The following is a 14,170-nucleotide window of genomic DNA, read 5'->3' on the forward strand; positions in this document are numbered from 1 at the left end:
CCCTCCAAGGGTTGCTTCGGCCGGGTCATCAGGACCCCCCTTAAATTGACCCTGCCGGTGCAAGTCGATTCTGGGGGGGCGCGTGTAGCGGTTGCCGCTGAGCATACACAATCGCCTTACACCTGCCGAAGACGCAACCACGGAGTGATCACTGTACCGGGCTCACCCAGGCCGCCCGGGCATGCCCAGACTCGCCTTTCCCGGGCATGCCCAGACTCGCCTTTCCCGAGCTCGCCCAGGCCGCCCGGGCATGTCCAGACTCCCCTTTCCCGGGCATGCCCAGACTCGCCTTTCCAGGGCTCGCCCAGGCCGCCCGGGCATGCCCAGTCTCGCCTTTCCCGGGCAAACACTCCGGCATGACGTGTTTGATTGTGCTTATATATATTGCTACCCGATAAACAGGCTTTTCAGAGCACCCGAGTTTTCGTTTGACCAATAAAGAAGCTCGGACGAATTCCCGTCTTTTGTCGCGTCAATCCTTTCGACTCGCGTAGGAGCACAGCTCCTCATTATTATTATTTACAAGACCAAAAGAACCAAGGAGAATGGAAAGATCAGAAAATAACGACAGAAAGACGGACGGACCAGAAGGACACAGTGCAACACTAGCTTATACTATACAGTCTTACTTAGAAACCCAGGACAGAACAAACAAAGACAGACTCACACGAATGGGAAATGAAGGCAGGCACGAATGGCTGGAAAGGGAGGAAGGTTCAGCTCGGACCAGAGGGATGGCTGGACGGATGAGGCGGGATCACAAGGCGGGGAGGATGCGGGTCCGGTCCGTGTAAACGGCAAGGCTCGAGGTGAGCGGCCGCCGACCCTCCACAATCTGGGTCGCACGGTGGCGTTGCTTCGCAGCGGCGGGTCGAAACTGCGCGTCGAAGCTCAACTCCTCCTCAGCCGAACTCCAACGGAACTGCGGTCCACTGAGCTCTCAGCTCCTCCTCAACTGAACTCCAACTGAACTGCGGTCCACTCAACCCTCAGCTCCTCCTCAACTGAACTGCTCAGTGCGTCCTCCTCACTCATCTCCTTAAGCAGTCCCTCCGTCGCCCTTTTTATTGCCCTCCCCGAGATCAAGCCGCGGGCTACAAGGGCACGCCTACCGGGCCGCTCACTGCAGTGCCGGTTGGCTGGCACGGGCTCTTTTGCTCCACCTTTGATGACGATCGGCGGCCCACGCCCTTCTTCTCCGAGTTTACCTCGTGGATAATGGAGGCTTGCGGCGAAAACCGCAACCCCAAAGCAGCAGCGGCGAATGCAGTTGGCAATAGCTGACAAAAGGGGAATTGGAAGGGAATCTACCTTATTTGAATTCGGTGCAATGGAGTGTCAATTAATGGAAGACAAAGACTGAAACTAATACACATAATAAGGAGATAACTACTGAACAGGGAGATCTATGATTTGCTACGTGATGCGATGGAGTAACTACGAGGACGACCTTTTGACCTTTACACTACGGAGGGTGATATTTACACACAAAAAAAAAAAACACAATTCTCAAATCCACAACAATATATATATATATATATATATATATATATATATATATATATATATATATATATATATATATATATACAGACTTGGCATTTAATATGGAATATTTTTTTTGTGGGGGTGAACTTACTTTTCAAGATGTGTTAGAACCAAAAGTTCATTGAATTTATGTTGAAATTATTCTAGATTTTGTTAATGTGACCTTTAAAAGAAACAAAAACCACATTTGACATTTCGAAACAAATAAATTGATCCTTGAAAGTGATGTAAACTGATATCGAACTCAATTCATGGACAGTACTGTGTTAAACTTCTGTACGTTTTCCAGAAGTATCTCTTTATTTTGCACATTAGCCAATTTTTTTTTTTACAAAAACAAAAGTTAAATTACGACTGGGATTACGGACAGTAAAATTACAGTTCAGTACTTCGTGTAACCCCCACGAGCATTCAGGAGAGCATGTACATGTTGAGGCATGCTGTTCACGAAATTTGCCAAGATTTGGACAGGAATCGCTTGCCATGCAGTGACAATAGCCTGCTGCAATTCACGCACAGAGGTCGGCTGCTGGTCCAAGTGGTCGATTTGACGTGTTAATTCTGCCCACAAGTTCTCTATCGGATTCATATCCGGGGACATGGCAGGCCACTCCATATGCTCGACACCACGGTCAGCAAGAAAGTGTCGGATCATGCGAGCACGATGAGGCCAGGACGTCCCCGCAGAACCACAAGGAGGGATGATCGCCAGCTGCACCGGTTAGTCCGCAATGGCCGTACCAAGTCAGCTAATCGGCTTAGGGCTTAGTGGCAGCAACTGACAAATGTGCCTGTATCCAGAAGGCTAGTCAACCAACGACTGGTTCATGCAGGCTATCGTGCCAGGCGTCCCCTGAGAAAGCCACGCCTGACCAGACAACACCGCCAGCGCCGATTGCAGTGGGCCAGAGAGCACCGTCAATGGCAGCCAGGACACTGGAATCACGTGATCTTCAGTGACGAGTCTAGGATTCTGGTCTATCGTCAAGATGGCCACGTCCGAGTGCGCAGACAAGTACATGAAGCCTACAACAAAGATTGTATAGTGCCAAGAGTCCAAGCTGGAGGTGGTGGGGTGACCGTTTGGGCTGCTTTTCATGCAGGGGGCAAAACTGACCTGGTTGTTCTGAATGGAAACCTGAACAAGTTCAAGTACAGGGCCATTCTGGAAGAAGCATTGCATCCATTTGCTCGTGCAGCCTTTCGAGGAAACTTTGTCTTCCAAGATGACAATGCACGGCCTCATCGTGCTCGCATGATCCAACACTTTCTTGCTGACCGTGGTGTAGAGCATATGGAGTGGCCTGCCATGTCCCCGGATATGAATCCGATAGAAAACTTGTGGGCAGAATTAATGCGTCAAATCGACCACTTTGACCAGCAGCCGACCTCTGTGCGTGAATTGCAGCAGGCTATTGTCACTGCATGGCAAGCGATTCCTGTCCAAACTTGGCAAATCTCGTGAACAGCATGCCACAACGTGTACGTGCTCTCCTGAATGCTCGTGGGGGTTACACGAAGTACTGAACTGTAATTTTACTGTCTGTAATCCCAGTCGTAATTTAACTTTTGTTTTTGTTTATAAAAAATTTGGCTAATGTGCAAAATAAAGAGATACTTCTGGAAAACGTACAGAAGTTTAACACAGTACTGTCCATGAATTGAGTTCGATATCAGTTTCCATCACTTTCAAGAATCAATTTATTTGTTTCGAAATCTCAAATGTGGTTTTTGTTTCCTTTAAAGGTCACATTAACAAAATCTAGAATAATTTCAACATAATTCCAATGAGCTTTTGGTTCTAAGTCATCTTGAAAAGTAAGTTCACCTCCACAAAAAAAATATTCCATATTAAATGCCAAGTCTGTATATATACCGTCTTTTTAAAATTTAAGGAAATATGCCAGATATGCACTTCGGATCTGAGCTCTACGAGCCGAATGCTTTCTAAACTGCCGCTGATGAAGACAGGTTGCGATTGCTGTCTAGGGGCTATTTTAGACTGTGAACTCGTGAGATATATAGATGTGGACGTGGGAATTATACTGCCGGGCATGGCTTTGCAGGAGAGGGAAGGGTGTTTGACAATGGGCCAAAAGCACGACACCTGCAAAGTCAAAGAAGACCATTTTGTATTTTTTTTTATAGATACAAGTATTGTGCATATTTCCATGTATGTATCCTGGGCCCTCCCATAAGGCTTCCATTGAATCGGACCTCTGTGCTAGTCGTCTCTTTTTTGCATTTTGTGTTGTGCTTCCTGGTCAATGTTATTTCCTCGTTTCTTCAAGTAAATTTGAGACAATGCCTGGAAGGTAACGTTCATCCACGTTGCTACTTCCTTACTGACTACCTGGGTCCATGCGGAGTTAAATCAAAACAATGTTGTGTTATAAATTATGTTCACGACTGAAACTGTTTGGTAAGCCAAAGGAGAGGCATACTTTATTTGCAACTGCCTTATTAATACAAACTCTGAAATTAAACCGAGTTATTACAATATTTGTCACCATTAACCATATGTTTACAAAACATCACCTAATATAATATGAAATAGTATTGCAACAACGTCTCTCTCTCTCCTCAAATTAATATATATGCATATATATATATATATATATAGGTTGTGCAAAAAGTAGGTATGCAGCTGCTTATTTTAATTTCTTTTTTAACACATGGAAAGTTAATAAGCAAAATAAAAATAAACTAATTGTGTACTTACTTTTGCCACACCCTGTATATATATATATATATATATATATATATATATATATATATATATATATATATATATATATATATATATATATATATATATATATATATATATATACATGCTGACAGGATGGCCTAGATGTATGCATTCACCACAAGGTGGGATAATAGTGGCCGTTAAAGAGAAACAAAAACAATATATATATATATATATACATATTCGGGTCTTCATTTCTGAATTCCTTTCTTTTTCTCTTTCCTTTTTCCGTCTCTGTCTCTGTCTCTGTCTCTGTCTCTGTCTCTGTCTCTGTCTCTGTCTCTGTCTCTGTCTCTGTCTCTGTCTCTGTCTCTCTCTCTCCCTCTCCCTCTCACCTCACCCCTCATTACCCTTTTAATAACCACATTATAGAGTCCTTTTCGGACGAGCATTAGACATTGTATCATTTTGTATAGATCTATTAAAGTTTTCTGTCATTTCTTCTTCAAAGACCTCGCCGGCTCATTCAAGAGGACGAACACACTCATCACGCCATTGGCCGATAAGTCGTGTAGCTTCCCTACAACACCATTTGAACCCCATGCATGCTGACTCCAGCTCATCACACACACACACACATACACACACACACACACACACACACACACACACACACACACACACACACACACACACACACACACACACACACACACACACACACACACACACACACACACACACACACACACACACGTGACCAGACCCTGTAAATCACAGCTCCCCTGCCATGGAGCTGGCTGCCCATCAGAGCTGCTGGGCTGAAGATAACAAACGAGAGTCGTTGTGCGGCTAACCCACGTGTGATTATAATTATTACATCCCCACTGACCTTGCATAAACTGTAATCCTTCTCCAATGAAGCGTGTAACAGCTCGGCTCGGAGCCGCGCGCTGGGAGAGAGGGGAGGAGGGGCGGGAGCCAGAGAGGCGGTCATGGAAGAGCGCTTCAACTGCACGAAAGAGACTGCGGAGCGGGATGGGAGCGCCAAAGAACCGCAACACTGGACGCCAAAAGCCGGTGATTCAGGGAAGACGTTTATCATCAAGTTCCGGTTGGTTTAAAGTGTTCTTTTTTGTTCCGATTGGTTTAATTGTGACTTTTAGCCCTCCACATCTGTACAAAGAACAAATCAATATGCACAGTATTAAATGGTTATAGTTGCTCTCGAGTATCCATGACAACAAACCAGATGTTTCTCCTTTGTTAAAGGTGTAAATGTCTGGAATCATGGAATGTTCCACTTAAAGGCGACTCGTCCTCCCGGCGGATCAGCCCTAAACTGTCCTGCGAGGCTTGAACTTGGCGTGCGCCGCGAACCTCGAAAAGCGCACGCGCTCCCCTTCACACGCACGCGCCTCCGCCCCCCATTCCCCCAAAACAATTTATGGACAGCATTTCCCTATGCAGATTCGGAGGCGGAGAAGGAAGGGGTGCAGGCAGCCAGGCAGGAGCTCCGGTAAAAGATGGCCTTAATTTCGGACGAATGCAGTGGCCGGACACGCTGATTTATCATAGCTCATTTTCACAAAGCCTCGGCGCGGGCTCATTTTTCACCGGGAGATAAATACCACGGTAATTAAACAGGCATTGTGCTTCACCCCTTGCTTCTGGGGACTCCTATAGGGTAATGCTTGCGAGGAAGCTTCTTCTACTCCACTTCTACTCTCCCTCTCCCCATCACTACCAGTGAAAGGAAGCCAATTTTAAGAGCCAGAGAACTTATCCTTTAATTCCTGGATACTTCAATTACAAAAGAGTGCGGTTTAGCTATAGGGAAGGTCATGCCTAAGATCAATGTTAATTCCTGGATACTTCAATAACAAAAGAGTATGGTCTAGCTGTAGGGAAAGTCGTGCTGATGATCAGTGTTAATTCCTGGATACTTCAATAACAAAAGAGTGCGGTTTAGCTATAGGGAAGGTCATGCCTAAGATCAGTGTTAATTCCTGGATACTTCAATAACAAAAGAGTGCGGTTTAGCTAAAGGGAAGGTCGTTCCTACATCAGTGTTAATTTCTGAATACTTCAACAACAAAATAGTGCAGCCTAGCTATAGGGAGAGTCGTGCCTATATCAGTGTTAATTCCTGGATAGTTCAATCACAAAAGAGTGCGGTTTAGCTGTAGGGAAGGTCGTGCCTATAAATCAGTGTTATTTCCTGGATACTTCAATCACAAAAGAGTGCGGTTTAGCTATAGGGAAGGTCGTGTCTATAAATCAGTGTTAATTCCTGGATACTTCAATGACAAAAGAGTGCGGTTTAGCTAAAGGGAAGGTCGCGCCTAAGATCAGTGTTAATTTCTAAATACTTCAATAACAAAATAGTGCAGCCTAGCTATAGGGAGGGTCGTGCCGATAATCAGTGTTAATTTCTGGATAGTTCAATCACAAAAGAGTGCGGTCTAGCTATAGGGAGGGTCGTGCCTATATCGGTGTTAATTCCTGGATAGTTCAATCACAAAAGAGTGCGGTCTAGCTATAGGGAGGGTCGTGTGTATAATCAGTGTTAATTCCTGGATATATCAATAACAAAATAGTGCAGCCTAGCTATAGGGAGGGTCGTGTGTATAATCAGTGTTAATTCCTGGATATATCAATAACAAAAGAGTGCGGTCTAGCTATAGGGAGGGTCGTGTGTATAATCAGTGTTAATTCCTGGATATATCAATAACAAAAGAGTGCGGCCTAGCTATAGGGAGGGTCGTGTGTATAATCAGTGTTAATTCCTGGATATATCAATAACAAAAGAGTGCGGTCTAGCTATAGGGAGGGTCGTGCCTACACCTACTTGTTCGGTACTACCCCTCTGGCCTGATGTTGGCTTAACAGTTAAGGTGGCTGGCTTGAGGGGTTAGGGTTAGTTCCTGAGTTCGAGACCCGGTCATGCCGTTGAATTAACACCAGGTGGGTTGACTCCTTCCGAAGTCAGCAGAAATGAGTACCGGTACTGTACCAGCTGATCTGCGAGACAACACCGTGTTAATCTGTACAGGCTAAACTACAACAACTACAACTACAACGATACAAAAGGCAAAACGCATACGACATCCGATGTATGGAGGAAATAATTGGATCCGATTTAATATTCACTTGCCTGTGATCGGTTTCCTTCGGAGTCCGAGGACGAGGTCCTTTCTTTTGTGTAATCACCTGAGCCTGCGCACGCGGCCGCTCATCGTTAATGAGAGATATTATTAACCTAATTAAACAATTTAAAATCACATTAGGCTCGTTTCAGAGCCCGGATTATCGTGCGCTGCCCCCCTCTCCCGCTCCCTCCTCCTTCCCCACTCCCCACCCCGAGCTGCGATGCCTGGGCACTGATTAAACTCGCATTAACGACTCTACGAGCAACTGCCCTTCAAGGTCTCTTGTTGAAAACGGGGAAATTCATTAATAGTGTCAAAGCAGTGGCCGCGATGGCGCCGATGCCTCTTCAACGTGTCCCCATTCACCGGGCTCTTTGTTCTAGCGGCCTTCCCGCAGTTCGACCCATGAAGGGGAGACGGAGTGTGCGGCGGGGGTGCACCGAGGGGTCTAGGCAGAATGAAGACCTACGATCCATACAATTACAGTAGTCACATATTCGTGGAGCTCAAGTCGTTCGTAAAGCTCATGATCAGAGTTTATCTCTCTTATCTATCTATAATTCCAGTAATCTCTGTCTGTACGTTTGTACGTTTGTACGTTTGTCTGTTTGTCTGTGACCGCTGTTTCTCGACAACTACCGGTCCGATATACTTGAAACTTGCCAGGTATATTGCTGGGGACCCGAGGATGTGCCTTTTCAAGGTTTGAAATTAATCGGACAAGTACTTACCGAGCTATGGCGATTTAGCCGTTCGCCGTTCGCTTTGCCGTTGCGAATGGACCAAACCATTCATGTAAATAGAGGGGGGGGGGGGGGTTCTGTGGTCGTTCGCTTTGGCTTTGCGAATGGACCAAACCATTCATGTAAATAGAGGGGGGGGTTCTGTGGTCGTTCGCATTGGCTTTGCGAATGGACCAAACCATTCATGTAAATAGAGGGGGGGGTTCTGTGGTCGTTGCGAATGGACCAAACCATTCACATCGAATCATCGAATCACATCGAATGGACCAAACCGTTCGCTTTGGACCAAACCATTGCATGTAAATAGAGGGGGGGGTTCTGTGGTCGTTGCGAATGGACCAAACCATTCATGTTTTTTTTTTTTTTTTTTTTGGCAAGGAACGGGCACCCACGTACGGGCACGTCCTAGCTTATATATAGTACGGGCATGCCCTAGTACATCAAATATCAATTATCTCCATTTTACATCATATGGCTTCATATCTCTCATTCACATTATGCAGGGGAAATGTAAATGAACACCAGCAAAAATTGGTCATGTGACTGAAAGGTAAGTAATTTATTTATTATTTTTTCGGTTTCCTTCGGTAAATCTCCTGTTTGGTCGAAACAATCAAATATATAACCACGTGTGATTTAAAATTTAAATCCATGGCGGCAACCAATCACCGCGGACCTTGAGGTTGAAAGTGGGTGGGGGCGGGGCTTGGAAAGATGTGCCTTCAACAACGACGTTAATTTATCCATTGTTACCTTCGCAAAAGCGGAAGGTTATGTTTTGATCGCTGTGTATTTATTTGTATGTCTGTGTGTGTGTATGTTAATCGCATAACTCAAAAAGTATTCAACCGAATTGCATGAAATTTGGTGGGATGATTGGTTATTATACGGGACACATTTGATTAGATTTTGGGAAACAGATTTGCTCAAATTCTGACTATTTTTAACTCGATCGTATTTCACTCAAAGTTATGAGCGACTGAAGAAGAAGATGTCCATCCAGGACGTCATCACTATAACGCGATCTCCCGCGATCATTTCAACCTCAAAAAAAATTATAATTGCAGATTTGACAATAGATGAGGCATATTAACAAACGAATGAAACAGATTTGCTCAAATTCTGACTATTTTTAACTCGATCGTATTTCACTCAAAGTTATGCGCGACTGAAGAAGAAGATGTCCATCCAGGACGTCATCACTATAACGCAATCTCCCGCGATCATTTCAACCTCAAAAAAAATTATAATTGCAGATTTGTCAAGAGATGAGGCATATTAACAAACGAATGAAACAGATTTGCTCAAATTCTGACTATTTTTAACTCGATCGTATTTCACTCAAAGTTATGAGCGACTGAAGAAGAGGATGTCCATCCAAGACGTCATCACTATAACGCGATCTCCCGCAATCATTTCAACCTCAAATGAAATTCAAATTGCAGATTTGTCAATCGGGGAGGCATATTAACAGACGAATGAAACAGATTTGCTCAAATTCTGATTTTTAAAAATCGATCGCATTTCACATAAAGTTTGAGGTACTAAAGAAGAAGAAGATTCGTTTAGCTTCTCAGATAAAATAAATAATTCTGTCTGCAATTTCAGGTTAATTACCTTCGCAAAAGCGGAAGGTTATGTTTTGATCGCTGTGTATTTATTACCTTCGCAAAAGCGGAAGGTTATGTTTTGATCGCTGTGTATTTATTTGTATGTCTGTGTGTGTGTGTGTATGTTATTCGCATAACTCAAAAAGTATTCAACCGATTCGCATGAAATTTGGTGGGATGATAGGTTATTATCCGGGAACCATTTGATTACCTTCGCAAAAGCGGAAGGTTATGTTTAGATTTTGGAATCGATCGGGTCAAAGGTCAAGGTCAAGGTCATGAAAAGGTCAAAATCGTCTTTTTATTTGTATGTCTGTGTGTGTGTGTGTGTGTGTATGTTATTCGCATAACTCAAAAAGTATTCAACCGAATTGCATGAAATTTGGTGGGATGATTGGTTATTATACGGGACACATTTGATTAGATTTTGGGAGCAATCGGGTCAAAGGTCAAGGTCAAGGTTTTTTGTCATAACTCGGTCAATTCTTATCCGATTTGCATGAAATCAGCACCAAACTGTTCACTGTTCTGTTCCCTACACTCCCATGCCAAGTACAGAACAGTAGCTGCGGCGAAGGTATGCGCTCTACCGAGTGCCCGTTCTAGTTTGTAATGTCTTTGTGATTCATGTAAAATCTATTAAATTGCCTCGATGTGTCTGATGCAGTTGTCTTTTGTCCTGAACAGTACTGTATATGTATAATACAGTATATCGTGTTATAAGAATAATATGTTCACAACTCTAAAAGCTTTAGTAATGCGTTGCAATATTTCATGTTAGAAATCAAAACCTTGCTGCATTTTCTAAAACATTCTTTTCTGTTATTTCCATTACTTTCGCATGTAACCTTCGTAGTACACACACACACACACACACACACACACACACACACACACACACACACACACACACACACACACGCGCACACACACACACACACACACACATATATAAATAAATAAACAAGAAGACGTCATGCAGAGCACGATACTTGCAAAATACGCCCCCCCCCCCTCCCCAAGAAAAAAAATTCCATTGATACAGCAAATTGTGACTCGATATGCAAATGCTGTTCAATTTTCAAGTCAATCGGTTGAGAATTGACGGCTTTTTAGATGAAAATTGATGATTTTAAAAATTTGACCTTGAGTTGATCTTTGACCTTTTGACCTCAAAAATAGTTCATTTCCCAATTTAGTGACGATATACAAATGCTATTCAATTTTCAAGTCAATCGGATTTAAAATGGCGATTTTAGAAATTTGACCTCCAGATGACCTTTGACCTCAAAATCAATAGGCTTCTAAATTGGGACGACTTACACACTTGGTGAAGTTTCGTGACGATCGGTTTAGAATTGTGACCTGTAGGCCGGTGACAAACAGACAAACAGACAGAACCACAAACGGAACCAACCAAAGGTTGGCGCACAGTGCCTAATGCCCTAGAGCAGCGGGACAGCGGGACAAAATCTTCGATTTTGCAAGTAATAAATAAATAAATATTCAGTGAGCAAATATTGCAATGGGTGCAGCTGGTAACCTCAACAACCTCGTTCCATTCTATCAGGTAAGATTTCCAATCCATGCTTGTTGTACCTCCAAAGTACTGCTCGGGAGTGAAGGTGATATTATGAAAGCTCAGCTGGGAAACGGGTTTAGGCATGCTTTGGGCGTACAGCCTGATGGAAGATCACCAAAGTTCTTTCCATGTGAACCGACCACATCCAGGCACCTATCCCTCTCCACTTCGTTTCTTCAGCTCCGACCTTCCCCCTCTCTCTATATTCACCATAGCTTTGCTTTCAGCAATTTCCCACAGCATTTCATTCAGGTTTCCCATTCAATGATCCATAGATCAGTAGTTTCACGTTTCAACATCAGTTTCACTTTGAGATATCAGTTTAGATTCATCATCGCAACTTTTGATGCGACGCAAGTAGTGCACAGAAAAGGTCTGCAAAACTGATTTTGGGAGGAAATTTTTTCGAATTATCAAAGGGTCTAAAGTTTTTTTAGGGTCACAAAGGGGTCTAAAGTGTTTAAAGAATCAATGATCTTAAAAGGGACAAATGGGGTCTAAAGGTGTCGAAGGACGAAAGAGCAGAAGGAGTCAAAAGTGGCGAAATGGTCTTAAATTGGCCAAAGTGTGTTAAAAAGTCAATAGGTCTGAAAAGTGTCAAAAGGTGTATATGTCTCAAGAGGGTCAAAATTGTATGAAAGGGTGTAAAGGGTGTAAAGGTCTAAGAGGTGTAAAAGGTCTAAGGGGTTGAAAGGGGTGTAAAGGGTCTAAGGAGTGTAAGGGGTTTAAAGGTGTGTAAATGGTCAAAGGGGACGAAGGGATGTAAAGGGTATAAAGGGATCTAAGCGGTGTAAAGGGTCTAAGGATTGTTAGGGGTCTAAAGGGGTGTAAATGGCTGAAGGGGTCTAAGGGGTGTAAAGGGTCTAAGGAGTGTAAGGGGTCTAAATGGTCGAACGGAGTCTAAGGGGTTTAAATGGTCTAAGGGGTTTAGAGTGTCTAAGGGGTGTAAAGGTCTAAATATGTCCAAGGGGTCTAAAGAGGTCTAAGGGGTGCAAAGGGTTAAAATGGGTCTAAAGATGTTCTAATGGGTGTAAAAGGTCTAAGGGGTGTAAAGGGTCAATGGTTTCGAAGGGGGTGTAAAAGGTCAAAGGGGTCTAAAGGAGTGTAAAGAGTCAAAGGGATCTAAGGGGGTGTAAAGGGTCAAAGGGGTATAAGAGGTGTAAAGGGTCTAGAGGGGTCCAAGAGTTGGAAAGGGTCTAAAAGGGTCTAAGGGGTGAAAAGGGTCTAAAGTGTGTAAAGACATACCAACGGGCCAAATGACCTATAAAGACATACCAACAGGAAAGCTCGGGTTCATAAATAATTTTAACTAGGGAGTGCAACACGACAATAAGTATAACGGGCCAAATGACCTCATCACCGTCACGGTATAAAAACCCATTTTCAGGTATATCGTGGTTAAAAATCTGACGGTAGAAAGTTTTGTTGTGATTAACCATGGGAGCTCAAAGCAGTTTGATCCCAAACACAGCAAACACACAACTCACCTTGTTGTGAGGATGAGCCTGAGATAATCATTGGAGCTGGAGGTCCGTCCACTCGTTGTCAAGTGGCGGTTTGGACTTTGGCGTCACGTGGGTCCTTTTTTCTTCAAACTTTTTTTCACCATGGAGAGTTAAGTTAGATGAGCGGTAAAATGACCTTTAAAACGATGCATAGGTTGTGTTTGTATTATTTTCGGTTTTTGAAAATTAGCGCATTTGAAAGGTCACGTGACTCCTTATTTGCCGAACTTACCGATCTTGGTAACGTCGTAATTAAGAGTTGTTTCTCACATATGAAAACATATCGATAATATAGTAAAAAAAGAAATATATATCACCCGCGATTGAATAGTTCTGTAATAGTGACCAGAAACCATTGAAAATCGAAAAAAATAATGGTTGCCAGGGTTACCCGCGGATCCACCACCGATGTGTCACGCTGGCGGAAACTTTTAATTAAATGAGATATTCGAAATCTATTTTGTTGTTAGACAATTGTAACGCATTCACTAAACAACTATATCGGTTTTACGGATCAACATCGCTTGTTTTAAACTCGAGGATGTATATTTTAAGTGTATATTTGTAGGGTGAATATTTGGAGGTGTATATTTACTAAAGTTAGCTAAGAGGTAACCTTTTTTTTCTTTTAACTACTTTTCACACTTGAGAGTGATGTTGTCAGATGAGCAGTAAAATTACCTTTAAAACGATGTATAGGTTGTGTTTGTACTATTTTCGGTTTTTGAATAATTAGCGCATTTGAGAGGTCACCTGACTCCTTCTTTTCCGAACTTACCGATCATGGTAACGTCTTAATTAAGAGTTGTTTCTCACATATGATAACATATTTGATGATCGGAACTCACCATAAAACGAATTATATCGATATCCGTGTTGAAAAACGATAAAAATGGGCTTTAAAAAAATATTTGTTAATGTGGATCAAACCCTCGGAGATCATGGCGACAGGCGGCGGCTCGGATGGTTTTAATTTATGAATTGTGAGAAATAACTAGACTACGGATTTTTATGTTAAGAAAATAGGCCTTTTATGTTTTGAAAAGCGGAAATTTTTTTTTTTTATGTGAAAAAATCCCGAAATATTTTTTTCCCCCGTTTTATTCATTTTTTATTATTACCAAGTTTTTCAGAAATCAGTCAAAAAAAGAACAAAAAATGGTAAGCTTTTCCCTGCACAACATTAAGCACTCTGGGCTAGTAAACAGGTAAAAAATGACGTTCAGGTACCTTTATTGCAACCGCATTGTTTTATAAGTAGAGGACAAGAAGAAATTGACAAGACCCTTTAAGGAACGGTTAAAGTAGGTGTTTGAAATCATTATCTTGGTAATGTTC

Source organism: Myxine glutinosa, chromosome 2, assembly GCF_964187855.1.
Source record: "Myxine glutinosa chromosome 2, kmMyxGlut1.1, whole genome shotgun sequence".
In the NCBI taxonomy this organism is placed as follows: domain Eukaryota; kingdom Metazoa; phylum Chordata; class Myxini; order Myxiniformes; family Myxinidae; genus Myxine; species Myxine glutinosa.